Source organism: Chiloscyllium plagiosum, chromosome 12, assembly GCF_004010195.1.
Source record: "Chiloscyllium plagiosum isolate BGI_BamShark_2017 chromosome 12, ASM401019v2, whole genome shotgun sequence".
Classification (NCBI taxonomy): domain Eukaryota; kingdom Metazoa; phylum Chordata; class Chondrichthyes; order Orectolobiformes; family Hemiscylliidae; genus Chiloscyllium; species Chiloscyllium plagiosum.
In genome coordinates, this window is record NC_057721.1 from 64,403,134 (window position 1) to 64,423,241 (window position 20,108).

At 39.3% G+C, this 20,108-nt stretch overlaps 1 long non-coding RNA gene across 1 annotated transcript in view; it reads right to left on the minus strand.

Moving 5' to 3' along the window:
• Positions 1-247: 247 nt before the first annotated feature.
• The window catches only part of LOC122555361, an 85,374-nt gene continuing 65,513 nt past the window's right edge, over positions 248-20,108 (minus strand). The window contains exon 3 of the long non-coding RNA XR_006313248.1: positions 248-979. This is a non-coding gene — a long non-coding RNA (uncharacterized LOC122555361). The remainder of the gene's footprint in view (positions 980-20,108) is intronic.

Consider the following 20,108-nt stretch of genomic DNA (forward strand, 5'->3'; position numbering starts at 1 on the left):
TGTAAAAAATCTGCCTCTCGTCTTTTTAAAACCTCTCTCCTCTCACCTAGTCCAGAAATACCCCATTCTAGGGAAAAGATAACTACCATTAACTATATCTATATCTCTCATTACTTTATAAACTTCTATCAGGTTGCCTCTCAACCTCCTACACTCCAGTCAAAAAAGCTCCAGCCTATCCAGTCTTTCTTTATAACTCAAACCTTCCATAGCCAGCAACAGCCAGGTAAATCTCTTCTGAGCCATCTCCAGCTTGATAATATCCTTCCAGCCTTTCCCCCTTGCTATCTTATTTCTTTGCCTCTTTGCGTACCTATATTTAAAAACTCTAAACTCTATGTACAGGAGCTGGACTATCATTATTTCAGTCCAATTTGCAATTCACAAATCCACACCACTTGCTACTTGGGTCTATTATTTGATGAGTATGCTGTGTCCAAGATTAACTGTCAGAAACAAGGTTGCTCTCACAAGTTAAGGTTTGTGATAATATTAAACCGGTGTATCACTAATTCTCCGGGTGGGATTCCTTACCAATGCAGAAATTACTACAGAAATTACAAAATCAGGAATCATTACTTGTTTACAGAGGACAACAGGCAGATACATTTTAAATGGTCCCTGGGTCCTAAGAATAGCAGAAGCTTTCCCCTTGCTACTGACATCCGTCTAACCAGCTGAGAGCTAGTAGCTGGGCAGCTGACTGGCAGATGGTGTGGGCATGTGATCTTGAAGGGAGGCCTTGATTTGTTCTCAGGGCTCGTGTTGATTGGCATAAGGCAGAAGGAGGTGGTTACGGCTCACTTTGGGTGGGCAGTACGTTTTCTTTGGAGGGTTGGGGACGGTGTTGTCCATTTCTGGGACAGTGTAACTCAGAATGGCAATGACATCATCTGAAATCTGTGTCCGAATTTCCAATGTGTGCTGGCCACTCCCAGTTCTCCTTAAAATCGAACAAAGAACTGTGGGTGCTGGAAATCTGAAACAAAAACAGAAATTACTGGAGAAACATAGCAGGTCTGGTCATATATGTGGAGAGAAAGCAGAGGGATTTGTCTCCACGTATCCACTCACTTTAAAAAAAAATGTGTTCATAGGATGAGGGCGTCACTAGTCAAGCCAGCATTTATTGCCCATCACTAATTGCCCAAAAGGCAGTTAAGAGTCAACCACATTGTTGTGGATCTGGAATCACATGTAGGCCAGACCAGGTAAGCTTGGCAGATTTCCTTCTCTAAAGGACATTAGTGAACCAATGGCATTTTCCCGGACAATTGACAATGGATTCGTGGTCATCAATCAACTCTTAAGTCCAGATATTTATTGATTTCAAATTCCACCACCTGCCATGGTGGGATTTGAACCCAGGTCCCCAGAACATTACCTAGATCTCTGGATTAATAGTCCACTGATAGTACCACTAGGTCATGATCTTGCCTTTGTTCTACCCCACATCTCCTGTTTTCAACATTTACATCACTTTTTCAGAGCTACTATCAGTTTTAAAGAAGTGTCAATGGACTCAAAATGTTAATTCCACTTTCACTCTGTTTCTAGACCTGCTGAGTTTCTCCAGCAATTTCTGTTCTTCTCTGGTTCTATCTCCCCACTATATTAAGATGAAATCTACCCTCCTGAATAACAACAGGCTGAATTGAACATAACCATGCACTGAAGATGGTAGGAGAAGGCATCTTACTTGAAGCTCTGCAGACTCAGGCTTCGGTTCAATTTGATCTGACATGGTGATGGTCTAGCTTCTTTTACACATGCTCAGTGGATATGTTTTGAGTAAAGGTGTAATTCTCTTTACTTTACAATCACCACCTCTCTTGACTCTCCTCCTCTGCCTCTAAATTATCAAATGGCTTGTCTAGCTTCTTCTGTTTGAGCAAATACTTCCTAAAATAAACACTGAGAAGAACAAAGCCATCGTCTTTGGTCCCCATGATAAACTCCATACCTCACTCCATCATTCCACAATTGATCCCTTTCCTTGGTAAGTGTCTGAGGCTGAACTAGATTGTTTGCAACCTCAGTGCTATATTTGACCTTAAGATAAGATTCAGACTGGTTTCTGTGCCACTACTGAGACATCTCTGTCACATTGTCAGACTCCACTTCAGCCTCAGCTGCTGCTGAAAATTATGTCTTTGTTACCATGGGTTGCGACTGTTCTTGTTCACTCCAGCATAGCCTTTTGCAATCTTGAGGTCACCCAAAACGTTCCGCCCACATCTTTATTCCCACGAGACTTTATATTTCAGTCACCCTCTGATTACTGACTCCTTTGGTTCTTGTGAAGCAATTCCTTGATTCAAAGATCATTATCCTTGTTTCCAAAGCACCTCCTCTCTGTACCTTCCTCCACCACAACAACCTCTGATATGCTTCCGGATTTGAGTGGTGCTGGAAAAGCACAGCAGTTCAGGCAACATACGAGGAGCAGGAAAATCGACATTTCGGGCAAAAGCCCTTCATCAGATATGCTTCCACTCATCCTATTCTGGCCTTTTGAGTATTCTGTGTTTAACCAATCCACCATTGGTTCCCATGTCTTCAGCTTCCCAGATGATAAGCCCTGGAATTCCCTCCCTTCTCTCTTTTCTTCTTTACAGATACTTGTTAAAATCTACTATCTTGATCAAGCCTTATGTGGCAGTTATGTCTCATACTTCACTTTATAACACTCCCATGAGGCATACTGAGATGTATTGTTGTGTTCAAGTTGCCATATAAGTAGAACATGGTGCTGCCCTTGGTCAAGGATCCTGTGTCCCCTAATTTGCATACATAAAGGGCCAATCACTTTACACAGGCAAGTGCTCTAGCCAGCCTGTAGTGGGCCCTGAGCAAGAGAGGAATGGCCGTTCTGCCAGTGAGAAATAAATGGTCATTCATTCCCCATCATTCCTGATGTGTCATAGCCTGTTCCTTCCACTCAGAGGGCTTCCAACATTGCCCCTAGGTTTCATAGGCTCACAATGAATGGTGAGAGCTGAGTGAGGGACAGAGGACTGTCACCTTACAGACATGATTCCAAGAGAGGAAAGAGAAAAAATATACAATGTAAGTTATCAGTCCATATCTGCAGCTGTTGCTAAATCAGACACAAATATGTCAATTTTTTAAACATCCTTAACTCTGCATCCATCTTTCTTCAGTATTTTTGCCTACATCCACATTTATAGTTGAAGTGGCTTATGTAATCTGTGTCATGTGGAAGTTGAACTCTCCAGCCTGTGGATTGAATGTTTAAAATATTTTGAATGTTTTTCTGTAGCTTTTTATTGAAGATCACAAGTCAAGCAGTGTTTTGTTTAAGGGGCATTTTAAGGGACGATCCAACATTCAAGACTATGAAATGGTGTGACGTAGTTCTGCAGAGCCTCACGTGGTGAGCTTCTGATGCTACCCTGGACAGTTGCCCAGTGGGGGCTCGGCACTTTTCTACAGTAAGGCACAAGGAATATTATATCATGCCATTCAAACTACAGATCCCAAAGTTTTAAACTAAGTCCTTTCATTTGCTCTGCTGTTGTGATGACCCTGACTCCTCAGAGCAATCCTTCCTCTTTTTTATGTCTCACTAGAAAGCAAGAGGAGACAGAAACATTGAATCACAAATGATAGCAATCACAAATCCACATTTACGAATGGAGACTGTGACATGGAACAACACAAATAAAAACAAAATATTGCATATACTGGATGTCTGAAATAAAACTGGGAAGTGCTGGAGAAACTCAACAAGTTCCGACAAAAACGACTTACCGGACTCGAAATGTTGACTCTGTTTCTTTCTCCACATAGTCTGCCAGACCTGCTGAGCTTCTCCAGCATTTTATTTTTATTACATGAAACATTGTATCTGCCAAGAATCACAGGAAATAGCTTGCAAATGGCTTTGGACCATATTATAAGCATTTCAGAAACAAAGAGAACCTGATTTTGACTACAATCTTTTTCCCCAGATCAATCAGCAATTCTGACAGTTTTTCCATTTGGTGAGGTGGGATGGGGTTATGGAGTAAATTGAATCCCCAGTGTTATCTTGTTTGGGGTAAAACTGATATCTGCTCTATTGAATTAATTACACTCAATGATTATAAACAGGCCATCTTCCTCCTCATATATGGAGAAGAATCCACGATGATGTCCAATCTATTGATTGAATTTCACTTTGCCCTTTTAGTTGTATTCATTATTCATGACTGACTTCCTCATTATGATCCATAATCCTCAACATTAAAGAGGCACAAATATGTGTGCGACCACACATGCTCTTGCCCACACACACAAACATGATATTTGTTATAAAAATAATCTATTTGTGGCAATATGCTGACACAGTGAAGGATAGAGTCTGCTAAACTTTGTCCCCTGCCTTGCTGAGTTTCTCTTGGCATCTGTGGGTTGTTTGTATCCGCCCCACCTACACACATACATACACACGCACACAAACACACGCCACACATATAGAGTCATACAGCCTGAAAACAGACTCTTTGGTCCAACCCGTCCATGCCAACCATAATCCTAAACTAAACTAATCCCACCTGTCTGCACTTGGGCCATATCCCTCCAAACATTTCTTATTCATGTATTTATCCAAATATCTTTTAAACATTGTGACTGTACCAGTGTCTACCACTTACCTTGGAAGTCCATTCCACACACGAACCAGTCTCTGTAAAAAGTTTGCACCTCGTGCCTATTTTAGATCTTTCACATTTCACCTTAAAAATATGCCCTCTAGTCTTGAAATCCCCCACCCTAAGGAAAAGACACCTGCCATTCACCATATCCATGCCCCTCATGATTTTATAAACCTCTATAAGGTCACCCCTAAGCCTTCTATGTTCCAGTGGAAAAAGTCCCAGCCTGTTCAGCCTCTCCTTAGAATGCAAACACTCAACTTCTGGCAATATCCTCCTAAACTTTTTCTGAACCTTCTCTAATTTAATAATATCTTTCCTGTTACAGGGCGACCAGAACTGGATACAGTATTCCAGAGGAGGCCTCACCAATGCCCTGAGCAACCTCAACATGACATCCCAACTCCTATACTCAAAGATCTGAGCAATGAAGGCAAGTGTGCTAAACACCTTCTTAACCATCCTGTCTACATATGATGCAAACTTCAAAGAATTATGGACATGACACCCTACGTCTTTCTGTTCTCCAACACTACCCAAGGACCTACTTTTAATTGTATATGTCCTGCTCTTATTTGTTGTACCAAAATGGAATGCCTCACATTTATCCAAATTGAACTCCATCTGCCATTCCTCAGCCCATTGACCCAATTGATCTTTGAAATCTTTAGATAACCTTCTTTGCCGTCCACTATATTAGTTTCAGCCAGTGAGGAACTCAATGTTGGACTGATCAATCTCTCTACCATTGCCTTTCAGGAAAGACCTTGTCAAAGCTGTATGTGTGAACACTTGCAACAGCAGTAGGCCATACAGCTCTTTTATGTTTGCTCTCCACTTCAATCACTTTGGAGTGGCTTTTGGGAAGTAGGCAGTTAATGCCACCTACTTCCTGCAGAACATTTGTACACAACATTCCACCACTGCCACTACAAAAGCAGCTTTTATTTATAAGCATACATTTCTAAACATGATATGAAGAGCAGCAGAAAAGAAATGTCACACTGATATATGTAATGAATTATTGTTTTGGCAATAAGTTAAAGGGTGTTATTAGCAACAGGAGAGACTGGGAGATATTTTTGAAAAAAAGAGAGTTTCAAGTTAACGGAAACACATCTCCTGTCCTTAGTCTCATTGCTTGCAGCTGACTCTTTAGTAACAGGGCCCAACTGAGTGAACGAACATTAAAAAGAGAGAAAAAGGAAAAGGAAATGAATGGAGCTTTATTAGAGCAATTCTTCTCTCCCCTGCTTGACCCAATTATCAGATTTTGCATTTCAGCTTAAGACAGTAGATCAAACGACAAGAGCTACTTTGTACTGCAGCCAGGAGACCATATGATGCTTCTCATTGACCCTCCTGCCTGCCAAGAAATTGTGCCTTTAAGTTACATTGCTGTATCTGCTGCAGTAGCATGATTTGTGATGAGACGGGTTCCGTGGAGATCATCCCACGATTTTATTGTGCTTCGTAGACATTTTCAGCAAAAAAAAACATAAGAAGAAAATTAGGAAAGAAGCCCACATGACTGCAAAGGAAGACATGTGCCAGAATATTCTGGTAAAACACGCAGATTTTGCAAAAAAAAACCCTCTGTAATATTAAGTGCCCTTGCAAACATTTTTTTTCTCTCAATTTTCGGATCATTTAACTTCAAAGCTACAAAAATAGATGTATATTTATATCACACCCTATCACATTTCACGGAAATTTCTCAAAGGACACCATATCACACAATTTACTTTGAAGTTCGTTACTGCTACACAAGGCAAAGAGTACAGGCGTTTCATGCACAGCTGGATGTCAATGATGTGCATGACCAGTTTAGATGTTTTTGGTGGCTTTGATGGAGGGAAGAGTATTGGCCAGAACATTGAGAAACCTCCTGGCTTTTCTTCAGATTGTGCTATAGAGTCTCGAACATACATTTCAAACAGCAACGGGCAAAAACGGGGCCTGCCAAAATGGGGACTGACACAAGACCGCTTGGTTTTAAGACACCCTTTGGGATTGGCATGGAGAAATAGCAAGATCGAGAAACCTGAGCCCATACTTTCTCCCGTTCCTGCCTGTTTAAAATTGAACAAAGAGGAACCAGGCCAGTATAGGAAATGTAGAAGCACTTACAACACAGAAGGAGGTCTAAGCTTTGGCATGTTTTTCATAGAAGGCAAGCTGTGGCCCAAGGTAACATTTAGAAGTCATTTCCTGGTCAGTATACCTGCTAATTAATTTTTGGAATGTTTTGGTGTCTTGACCTTTTCAGGTTTTAATGCATAGCCATGATCATGTACAAAGTTAAAAATCACACAACACCAGGCTATAGTCCAACAGGTTTAATTGGAAGCACACTAGCTTTCGGAGCGACACTCCTTCATCAGGTGATTGTCTGATTTGGAGATGCCAGTGTTGGACTGGGGTGTACAAAGTTAAAAATCACGCAACACCAGGTTATAGTCCAACAGGTTTAATTGGAAGCTCTAGCTTTTGGAGCGACACTCCTGACAATCACCTGATGAAGGAGCGTCGCTCCGAAAGCTAGTGTGCTTCCAATTAAACCTGTTGGACTATAACCTGGTGTTGTGTGATTTTTAACTTTGTACACCCCAGTCCAACACCGGCATCTCCAAATCATGATCATGTAGTTAGCTTAAAGAGGCCCCTGCTTTTACGGCCTGCAAGGGAACTTGCAAGTTGCTGCATTTTTGGATGATACCAGGCCTATAAATGTACATAGTCAGTGGGTTGGTATCAAGTTTGCAGTGTGACATTGCCTATAGGATAGTAAGTTCCTATGCTAATTACTAAGGAGCAGCTCCTTTTGGAATTGCCTGCGAATGAGGAGGAGCTGGACGCTCTCCCACAAGCTCATAGGGAACCATGCAGCTCCATCCAGTTTTGACAGCAGTCCAAGTCCTTTCCCCATTCTGATGGTGTGGATCACTCACTCCGCTAGCCCCGATTGCTGCTTGGGGTCTTCAGTGTCTACACACTGGCAGGGCCAGTGGCTTCCTACCATTCGGTTGTGTTGCTGCCCAGCAATCAGCCCGCCAATCTTTGTGGCTATCAGACCAGAGTTACAGCAGATTATTGAAATGGTAGGATGAGCTGAGCTTCAATATGACCATACCGTGTTCCTCTCTCAATTCCGCTCCCTAGACATGAACTAATAATCCAGAGTGACACTCCAGGGTCATCCCATTGGAGTGCTACATTGTTGCTGATGCTGTGATATGAATGAGATGTCAACTGAGGTCCTATATACTCTGAAGAAGGGTCACTGGACTCAAGACGTTAACTTTGTTTTCTCTACACAAATGCTGCCAGAACCTGCCGAGTTTCTCCAGCTATTTCTGTTTTGATCCTCTATGCCTTCACAAGTGAATGTCAATGTGTCACAGTACTATTTCAAGCAGGAGCAGGGGAATCCCCTGGCCAATATTTATTTGTCTTCCAATATCATTAAATTAAATTAGATTCTGGTCATTGTTGTTTACGGGACCTTAATTGTTAATGTGAATTTTGCTCCAGAGGACTATTGAGGCTCAGTCAAGCAGAAATCTATAGACTTCTGGACATTCAAAATATTAAGAGATATGGGGATAGGGTGGGAAATTGAGCTGAAGATCAGCCACAATCTAGTTAAATGGTACAGCAGACTTGAGAAGCTGAATGACCAACCCCCAATCATAGTTCCTTTGCTCCTATGAGACAGTGGGATGATGCCCGGCAGATTGTAATACAATTTAATTTAGGTATTCAATTTTTCTTTCCAATGTTACTCATTAATGGCAGTCATATGTTTGCAGGAAGGGAGAGAACTCAAAAGAGCTGATCATTACTTCCATCTCAATGGCATCACATGCAAGTGACATGAAGCCAGTTTTACAACATGATGTCTTTTTTGCACCGACTGCCTCATGGCATTCAGAGAAATGTCATTGTGCCATGTGCTAAAATACAGTGTTCAAAGGCTAGCTTCACAAATTAAAACATCATTATCTCCTTCTTGCTAAAGCAGATTAAAAATTATACAGTGAAAAGCAACAGACAGGACTGCAAACAATAACGCAAGTTGCAGAGTTATTTCTGACACCAAACTGCATCAGGTCTATCTGTGAAATATTCATTACCTAGTTTTCTATCTGGGAGCCACTAAATATCTGAAATCTGTATCTTTGATTAAAAAAAAATATAGAAAGAGAAACTTGCATTGATTTGGATATCACATGACAACAGGATGTCCCAAAGCATTTCAAGGTCAAAGATATATTTTTGAAACTTACTATTCCAAAATAAGAAACACGTTCAAATTGCACACATTGATCATGTTATGGCTCATGGTTTTTATGTCAGCATGACTTTAAGAGACATGTTAAATAATGTCATCACTATTATTGCATCTGTCATGATGGTATAAAGCTCTCAGATTCCATCTTAACTCAGGCCACTTGAAGTATGACATGCTGATGTAACCACAATACTCTGTTGACTGAATAGCTGAATTTTAGCTCAGACATGACAGAAACATAGAAACTGAGAGCTGGCCAGGGAATTCCAAAGAATCATCACTCTCTGAGGGAAGAGATTCCTCATCTCAGTTCTAAGTCTCAATTAGATCAACTTTCATTTCTCTAAACTCTAGAGAACTCCTCAGTCTCCCAGCAGATACATTTAAGATGATTTTATATTGCATTGGTGTTGGGATATTTTCTCTATATATTTCTGCACTCTTAAAGAAGGAAATGTAATGTCTCATCACATTTGTTAGAACCATCTCAAGAGCGGCTGAATTTTTCACAGATCCCCAAAGGTATCAGAGCCTGTGAAACCTATGTCAGCCTTGCAAGAGGTAGAAAAGGATGGATCACCACTAGTGTAAGAATTCTCCCAAAAGAGTGTCCTGGTCGGTTATGATCCCTCAACCAACATTAACAGAACAGATAAAGCACTCAGATATCAAATTGCTGCTTGAGGGATCTTCTGAGCTGAAATGGCTGTTAACGCAAAGAGTAGCTAGGACCTGGAATGTACCAGCTGACAGTGTAGTGGAGAAAGATACAATTCAGGCTTCCAAAAGGGAGTATGAAAAGCACCTCTTCAGAAAACAATTGCAAAGCTATAGATAGAGGGAGGGCAAGTGGGGCTCGCTGAACTGCTCTTGAGAGAGCCAGAAAACCAGATTGGGCGAAATGGCCTTCTTCTGTGATGTAAGCATTGTATTGATTCCATGATTCCTACAGGGACTCCACTTCAAAGGGCACTTTGCTGAACATCTCTGTAGCATAATAAGTCAAATGGACCAATTCTGAAACATCCTAATATACATTTTAAGAACTGGGTCGGAAATATGTAGACTATCAAGTGCAAAGAATTCAGAGAAAAGGGAGGAAATAGAGAGGTGGCCCTGGGCCACAACAATTCTGCTCTTAAAGGTACACTGCAGATTTTTGTTTAATTGGGACTGATTCAGCTACAAAAATTAGCTTTTACTTAAGGCTTCAGAAGTAGAACAGTTCCTTTCCACTCAATTGAATATCTCTCCCAAAAAATGTGACAAACATGGACAAGTGATTCAGAAAGTTCAAGAATGACAGACCCAACATGTAGGTAAGTGTTAAACAAGAGGATCACTGCACTACATATTTATGATTTCGCATGTTAATAAAACATTGCGTGGTCGTATAAAATCATATGCCACGCTTTCAAATAGTCAATTTGCCAAGACTTTGAAATGACATTGTGTGATTATTCATGTACAAACTTCATATGTTCACATGAAATTTGTTGTTGCATAGTTTTAGCACATAAATTGATCTATTAAACAAAATGTGTAAATGTCTCTTTTTAAATTGTGGATTTACATCCAAAAGGTTAAGCATGTCATGATTCAGATGATATAATTTAATCTCCAGGTTATATCGTCTGAGTGAAGGTAGGTCTGCAAGTGGATTCCCGCCTTAATATTTTCTTTTCTCTCTAACTTCCAACACAATGGGACAAACATGAGGGGCCCATCAATCTCCTCTCCTGTAAAATCCTTGGATTCTATGCATTATAATTTAATTTTTTCTTAAAACATTAAAACATGAAGTAGAGTTCTGTGGTTTTCTCATTCTCACTTCCTGCTGAAGTCTATAGGCTTTTGATATAAAGCTTAGCTTTATTACTTAATACTACTTTTATCAGAATTTATTTTCTGCACTTTTCAATACTTAAGTATTCCATCATCTACCCTTCTCAGTAATGACAATCATGATTAATAACTTATGCCTGATTTAGTTTTGCAAGTCCTGGTCAACATTCATCCCTCAATACAAATGATCTCAATCAAATTAATGATGATTCATCTTCTATTCTCCTCATGAGATCTTACACATATCATTTCAAAGTAATTTGCTGTAGGTGAAGGACTTTGATATGTGATAGGGTTTTGTATAAGTGCAAAGTTTTATGATTTATTTATTAATTTAACTACTTTTGTTATAACTGGATTGAAACCAGAACGTGTTATGAAATCTTCATTTTATACTGCCCATGCTAGCAATATTCTAACATTGAGAAAACAGACAGTTCCAGGAGCTTTCTACATATGACTGTTCAAAAATATTAGTTATGTTCAATACAACTGGGAGTATGCCAATCCTCTGGATTCTGAAAACTATATTCCAGCACCTTCAACACATTAAATACTGCTGAGCAATACGGGTCAGACTTGTTGCAAGGTAACTGAATGATCAATTTTTATGCCATTGGGCAGAGACAGAGGAGAAGGTCAGTAGAATAAGAAGAAGCTCAGAGGGGCAGAAGGATCTTGGGGTCCTTGTCCACAGTCCCTGAAGGTGGCAGGACAAACTAATAGAGTAGTTAAGAAACTATATGGGACAGTTGAATTCATTAGTCTTGGCATACATTATACAGAACGGAGGTTATGTTGGAGCAGTGCAAAACTTTGACTAGGTCATAAGTGGAGTATTGTTTGTAGTTTTAGTCACTGCACAATAGGAAGGATGTAATCGCATCAAAGGGAATACAAAGGAGACTCACTAGCATGTGTCCTGGGATGGAGCATGTTAGCTCTGAAGAAATGCTGGATAAGCTTGAGTTATTTTCTTTAGAGAAGAGAACACAGAGAGTGGACTAATTGAGGCGTATAAAATTATGAGGAGTATAGACAGAGTGGATAGACAGTTGAAAGGTCAATAAGAAGAGTGAAAAGCAGAAGGTTTGCAGTAAATTTGAGGAAATCATTTTTCGCCCAGGGGTATGTGGAAATCTGGAATGCACTACCTGAAGGTGTAGTTGGAACTGGAAACCTCACAACCTTTAAAAAAAATTTGGTTGAGCATTTGAAATGTCATAACATTCAAGGCTGTGGGTGAAATGCTGGAAAATAGGACTAGTATAGACTTGGACTAGTTTTTGTCAGTGCAGGTGTGATGGGCTGAAGGATCTCTTCTGTACTGTATGGCTTTCTGATTTAGTCCATCCAAGAAAGGTGCTACTGTTGCCCGGTCTGGGCTATTAGGACATAGGAGAGGTCTGGGGAGTCAGGAGGTGCAGTTTGGTGTTAGGCTGGGGTTCAGAAAAATCCCCAAGTATGGTGAGGGCTTAGAAGAAGCCATGAGCTATTAATAGTTTTGTCCAATTGAGAACGAGGGTGAAGAATCCCACATGCATTATTTGCTTTCTGCAACTGAGCATGATTAGAGCCTGGAGAAATGTTGGGGCAGTACCAGCCTGGTGAAGCTAGCTGTCTAGGGACAGATTGAAATTGTAACTGTGAGGATGTGCTGGGGTGCAGTGTCCAGAATCCCAGAGATTGGGAAGTCTCAATAGGAAAATTGCTAGAACGTGAGCAGTCGATGATGCAGTCTGAGACAAGGGTGGCTTTTGACGGAGTTCTGAAGCAAGATCTTCAACATATGAATTATTAGAATCCTTGTAATGTTTTAATGAGATTTGGTGACCCACACTATCACTAACATCTGGAGTGTTTCTGAAAATTAATGGGATATGTCTTGACCACATATGTTATTTTATATGCTGTATGGAGAGTTCAACCTATTTGTCTCTTCCCCATATTTACCTCAGGTTAATTCTAGATCTTAAAATATAAGTTGTATCTACATCCTTTGTTTGTATATAACATTGTATTACTGATTTACCTGGCTTTTGAAATGTTTATTATTGTTTGTTCAACACTGTGGAATCTTTTGGCTTTATCCTCTTTACGTGTTCCTGGAATAACACTTTGTCTACTTTAAATGAAAAGTTACTGTTTCTTCAGAACTGAAATCAACATGCCCATTCCGAAAGATGAGAGACCTAACAAACAGTCCAGGTCTTTTTCAACATATAATTTCAGTTACATCACACTGTAAACATTTGCTATAAATTCTGTGTCCTACGATCTTATCCTCCACAACCACCTGATGAAGGAGCAGCGCTCCGAAAGCTAGTGCTTCCAATTAAACCTGTTGGACTATAACCTGGTGTTGTGTGATTTTTAACTTCACGCACAATGTCATTTTGATTAGTTGTCAGTAGCATATTTTTGTCAATAAGACATGCTAGCAGTACACAGTCATAGATCATTAGCACAATTTGATAGTCCTTTGACCTGTTTTGATCCACGGTGAAACCAAGGTGGTGGCAATCACTCCTCTTTTCTTTCCTCTCTTCCTTTCCCATTTTTCCTTTCCTTGCCTCAATTCCTAACTCAACCTTTGAGATTATTAAATAACCTAGATATTTAAATACATTAGCCTGGACAACTAAGAACCTTCGACATGTCCCCTTCCCAAGTTCGACCATGTCTGCATTAGTTCCATCTTGTGTCACCAATATACAGTTGATTCCTGTCACCCACTTCAACCTGAATCTGTGACATTGTACCAATAATGTTTATCCTGTTATGGTTGTTAACGTGCCTTATTCCTTGACATGCAGAATTATATATTACATGAAATCAGTTTGTCTGGCCTTAAAGAGGCCATTCAACCCCATAGATCTATCCTAGCCTTTATGCTCCACATGTGTCTTCTGCCATTTCATTTAATCTCCTGGTTAAAACCTTTGCTAGGGCAAGTGTTCTTATATTGCCTTTTATTTCTCTTTCTTATTTGTATGAGCTTTGTAAATTGTAAGTCATTGTCACCCTGTTTACTATCTGTAGTGAAGGTATAGGAGCTACTTCTGTGCTCAGCTGAATGGCAGAGGTACTGTTTATCTGTCAGATTGAGAGTATGGTGAGCTTTTTGGGACTGGACCAATTTCCAGTTGATCTGCCTACGGAAACTACCCATAAGGCTTTGCAAAGAGCAACAGTGTGTGGGCGGATGTTGTCGCTGGGCCACCACATCCCTGATATGTGTTGATATAATGGGAGTGAAAAGGAAGTGATTTGGTCTTTTGGAATTCTCCACTTGGATCAGGTGTTTGTTTATCTGGAGCTGAATTTATTTATATTTTGCTGCAAAAATGCTACTTTAGTCTGCATGGGGATAAAAGCATCTTTATTTTGCCCTTCGCATGGTCCCGCAGCTGAAAAAATACACTATCCTCTGATTCTGGCATTTTTATAAAATAAATCTCACAATGAAATATTGTGCATGTGCACCATATAGTGGAGATGTGTCAATTATTCGAAATAGGTGCAAATTTGGGTGATCAGTGAACACGAGTGGTGTGGGCTTGGCTAATTTACAATGATAATGTAGAAATTATGTAGAATTTCAAAACTATGGATGCTCAGTTGCAGTGCGTGTGAGAGACACAATGAATATGGTTTCTGTGTGAATTCAGGTTACTTCTGGTCAGGTCTCATTCCATGGGAATCAGACTTTTGCCTTCAGCAAACTATCAGACCAATTGTTCTACTTGTGAATTAATGGAATGAGCATTGATCTTTCCTGGACATCTGTCAAACTTTATAGAAACATAGGAATGTACAGGAGTTGAAAGACTACAAGGATGATGCATCCAGCCAGCCCCCATGCAAAGCAAATATCATACAATAAAACATTTCTCATCGCTCCATCAAAGTTCCTTCAGATATTTATGTAACTTCCTTCTGAAATTGCTGACACAATCAGCCTTCATTGCCATCCTTAGCAGTTCATTCCTTATATTTACCACTGTCAGTATAATTAAATCAAATGGATAGTACATACGACACCACACCTTCTATGCTATAAAGCATTGCAAGCCACACAGGCTGACAGGTGGTAAATGGGCACTAAAGACTCCGCACACTAAGAAATTATTAGGAAAAATACACAGGGTGGCAACCTCCAAGTCAATGCAAAGTGAGTGAATGCTAAGAAAGCAATTGAAGACTCACAAGATGCATCCTGGGTAGATACATGAAAAGCATGCGTCTCTTTGCACAAATTGACCTGGCAGAAGCATATAGGTGCTAAGTGTCCCTGAGTTTCAAAGTAAGGTGTTGAAGGGCTGGAGTGTTGTGCGAGAAAAGGCATGATGATGTGGTGAATTTGGTGGTTTGCTGAGGCCGATTTGGACAGATCAAGGTTCGAGGAAGGTGGTGCCAATGGAGCACAGAGGGACACTGCTCTGAAGAAATTTGCAGGACAAGCATTTGACAAGCTGCAGCCACTAAGTAATTGCTCAGATTTATATCTCAGGAATTTGTGCCAGCTAGTTTCTCAGTGGAGTGGGGAATATTGGAAGGGTGGTGGGTATTTAAATGATGCAACTATGTTGAAATAAGGTATTTGGCGCCTACGTTTTTCTTTTATTCATTCATAATATGAGGGTATTGCCGACTTGGCCAGCATTTATTACCCATCCCTAATTGGCCAGGGGGTTGTTAAGTGTCAACCATATTGCTGTCCGATCTTGAGTCACATGTAGGTCAGACCAGGTAAGGATGGAAATTTCCTTCCCTAAATAGGGTGGCACGGTGGCTCAGTGGTTAGCACTGCTACCTCACAGCACCAGGGTCCCAGGTGCAATTCCAACCTTGGGTGACTGTCTGTGTGGAGTTTGCACATTCTTCCTGCAATCCAAAGATGTGCAGGCTAGGTGAATTGGCCATGCTAAATTGCCCATAGTGTTAGGTGCATTAGTCAGAGGGAAATGGGTCTGGGTGGGTTACTCTTCGGAGGGTCGGTTGGGCCGAAGTGCCTATTTTCACACTGTAGGGAATCTAATCTAACCTAATCATTAGTGAACCAGACGTGTCTTTCTGACAATGGATTCATGGCTGTCGTGAGTCTCTTAATTCCAGGTTTTCCACGTTCCACCATTTACCATGCTAAAATTTGTCCTGGGTCTCTGGATTAATAGTCTATGAATAACACCAATAGGCATTCCCCTTTATTATTGTTCCATTGCACAGACTTCAGGAGGTCCATGCACAGCAATGATTTCTGGAACCAGAAGTCAATGCATTGGCATGCGTGTGGTTTGCTTGGAATCTCTGAGGGGCTGCAGATTACAGGGAAAGCTGGTTGCTGGTCAATGGCAAGCTGCTGAACTCACCACTTAAGGCTTGAGAGGAAATTTGGGAACAAAGAATTCTTCATGGCAAGATTCTGGTGTTTTTCATTCTCTCAATATTATCCCAACTTTCTTCGCCGTTGCTCACAGCACATTAGGGAGAGGAAACTTCCACTATGATCCAATATTAATTCCAGGTTTCCCAGTATTCTTCATTTCTCTTGACTCCAGCCTTTTGCAGGCCTAGGCTTCATTTACTCACCTTTCTTTTATTCTTTTTTAGGATAATATTTGTTTACTTCATAAGAAAACCAAGGAATGTAATTAAATGCTGTTTTAAACCATGCATAACATTTAAAAAAACTTAATTATATGAAGTAGAAAGGATAACTACATTAAGTTCAAAAGTAAACTGAAGATTTAAAGCAAATATCAAAAGAAAAGAAAAGGGTGGCACATTGGCTCACAGGGATCTGGATTCGATTCCCCCCCTTGGATGACTGTCAGTGTAGAGTTTGCACATTTTCCCTGTGTCTCTGTGAGTTTCTTCCCACAGTCCAAAGATGTGCAGGCTATGTGGATTAGCCATGGGGAATGCAGGGTTACAGGGATAGAGGGATCTGGGTGGGATCCTCTTCGGTGGATTGGTGTGGGCTTGAATTACCTGTTTCATCACTATTAGGTGATTCCATGAAGATATTTCAAAAATAACCTTGTGGATCTCCCCCAGCATTGTTCATGGTTAATGGAGGATCTGCTTCACAGTAGTTGTCTTTTGCCATGTAACTCACAATTTTAGTGCCAAGATAGAAATTAATTTAACCCTCATTGTCTAAGTGATGTAATCAAATCTATCCTGAAATCAATTTGAGACTCTTGGCTGTTGCTGAGGGACATTTGTCATTTGGCAGCTGCTAAATGACATTTTTGGCCTAGGGGAGAGGCTAAAATACCAAAATCACAGTAAAATGTGATTGCTTTTGCTTCTTCTTTTAAAAAACCTTAACAGTTTTTACTACTTTATTGGTAGCTTTCTATCTATCTAGTTATGAATTGTGGTTACTCTTTGCATCCATTGTTTGAGCCGATGAGGGTGAAGTTCGATACAGCTTCTACATTAATGATACTTTCTATTGTTTGTTAACAAGTGAATGCAAATGATTAGACAATGCCATAACAATTTTTAAAAAAATTCTTCTTACAGAAAGAAAACTTTTCTGCGTATAAAGTCATTTATGTCTTCAGAATGATGTAAGATACTTTTCAGTCCAATGAGTTACTTGGAAGTGTATCTAATTTTGTTACATAGATGAATATTTAACATTGCATTTATATTGTTTTAATATGTACATATATTAAACATTAAATAATATATGAATTAAATATATCAATGTTTGTTAATGTAAATATTAACATATTTCCATATTTTTACATATGAATACGTTCATGGGAGGTCACAAATTAAAACCAATACCGTTGTTAGCAATAACATAAAATATGTGAGATCAGTAAACCAAGCAGTGGCTTATATTTCTATTTTGAACTGGCAATTTCAGAACAAATACAGTTAACAACATAGATTTCACTGGTGAAATGATTTTGGTCTGTCCAAATTCATTCATCCAGATAGAAGTTTCATTCCTTCATTTTAAATCATTCCACAGCCATTAGTTTTGTTAAATAAATTCAGTCCATTCTATATGTTACTCATTGCATTAAGAACTAACCAACTTCAGTCCTAAATTTGTCAAAGCTGCTCATTTTAATATTGCCAATCAGTAACTATAGAGACAGGAAAGTACAATCTTTGCTTTTGTCGGCAGCGATAGTGAAATGCTGAAGGAGAATTGAATTTGTTCTGAGAGTTGAGGAGTTGGGGCTTGAGGGATTTTCTGATTCTTTCTATCAGGAACTGAAGGAAACCAAACACTAATTTTGTTTTGCCTTCTCTGGGGGTGCTTACCCTGCACTTTGAAATCAGAGTTGTTGGCAGGGTAAGCAGAGAAGACAGAGGAAAGTAGGATTTTAAAAAATTTTCAGGTTGTGCTTATTGTGGGTTATTCTGAGCTCAGCAACTAATGCTTTAGCATCAAATCTTAGTACACATTGCTTAACACATTTAATAAACCATTTAAGATAGCTAATTTTGCAACAGTGTGAAAATAGCATGCAAAAGAATTCTCAGTAATGTTAAGTTGCATTGGTAAAAAAATAGAAACAGGAACAAAATGCTTTTACATTTGCAGAGGTATTTATGTAGATTTCAGAACATTCAAATTTTTCTCAGTCAACACCAAGAGAAAGAAATTCTAAGATTCCTTCATGTTGAAGCAACTTAAAATTCAACAGTGTCATGAAGATGTCAAACCATTTTTCACCAAGTCAGTTCAAAACCAAGAAAATCTATAACCCTGATGTGCTTTTCTTTTCCAAGAAATGTTCATGGAACAATTTGTGTTTTTAAAATGGATTATTTGAAACATATTAGCATCTATCATAAATATAAAATATCTTGGAATATATAAAACAATTACATTTATATTGAATTATAAGTCCATAAAGTACAGATAAATATTAACATATAAAGGATTAATTCTTTGCCCTGGAATTAGCTTGAACCAATTGGTTCTCAAAGGTGAAACATAGGCTGGGGTTGTACATTTTATGGACAGTGAGGGCTGTCAGACTTATTTTTGACAGTATTATGAATTATTTTTGCCACGATTTGCATTCTAACAGCTGCTCTTGCTGTTACTTCCTTGTTGCTGGTGCTCAGGACAATTGTGGTCAGGTCTCAGACAAATCATTGCATTCATGTCTGTTCTTGCTTTTGATATGAAATTTAATTTTGCAGGTAAGCTGTATGGTTAACTGTAATTTTTAGAACTCTCACTGCTGAAGAAATACCTTCTGGCAGCATTTCTATTCAGCCTCTCAACTCAACTGAAGAGGTCACAAATAGTCATATCCTGCATTTGTTTAGTTACACACTTAGCTGTGAGATGCTGACTGCTTGTGCCAGTGCCTAGTTAACTTTTCACACCGTCTCCCAATCCTCACCTCTGTAACTGCATGTTCCCAACACACTGGAAATTTTCTGTATTCCTCTGCACAATCTTGAAGTACAAAGCATTTAAATCACTAGACCAAAGGGTAGTTAGCTCTTTTTTTTCAACCTTAGTTACTGGGAATAACAGATCTGTTGATCTATACATCTGCCTCACATATGACAAATAAAGGAAAACACTAGAGTTCATTGCAAGTTAAAGCAGAAAAACTTAAGACAACAGACCAAAGCCAATAATGTGTGCAAAACTGAAGTTCGAAAGATTAGGAGAAAATACACAATGAGTCAAACATTTATGTTGAGACAATGTAGGATTTTAGAAACCTGTAAATTGTAGTATAAAAGACATTAAGAGTTGTGCACTTCTGAATCCTGGGAAAGAATTAAAGTATAAAATTATTAATTCAGATTGTAATATCTGGGTTGAAAAAGCTGTTTGATATTAATTTTTACACTGTATTAATTAAGTGCCTTTGCTGAAAGTGGAGAAATCATGTAATGTACAATGCAAATTTAACCCTTCTATCATATCATGGCTGATCTATGAGTTCATTTGTAACCAAAAGTAAAAGGCAAAACTCCCCCTCGGCTTTGAAATATTGACACTACCTCTGTAAATGTTGTTTCAGTGCAATATAATTGTTTGCATTTAATTGATCAGTTGTCCAAAACATTATCCAGATAGATGGTTAAGTTTAATTAAATCTTTGATTTTTATTTTACTATGCACAGAGATAGGGTTAAGTTCCAAAGTGATAAATTTAGCCTGAGTGGAAAATAACTGCTTGCATTCCACTACCATCTTCTGCCAAACCCCAGGCTCCATCTTCACAACGCTGGCAAAATACAAAATCTATTCCTTTTCCTGTTCTGCTGAATCCCAGTAGTTTCAACTCAGGGTACCTAATCCCATC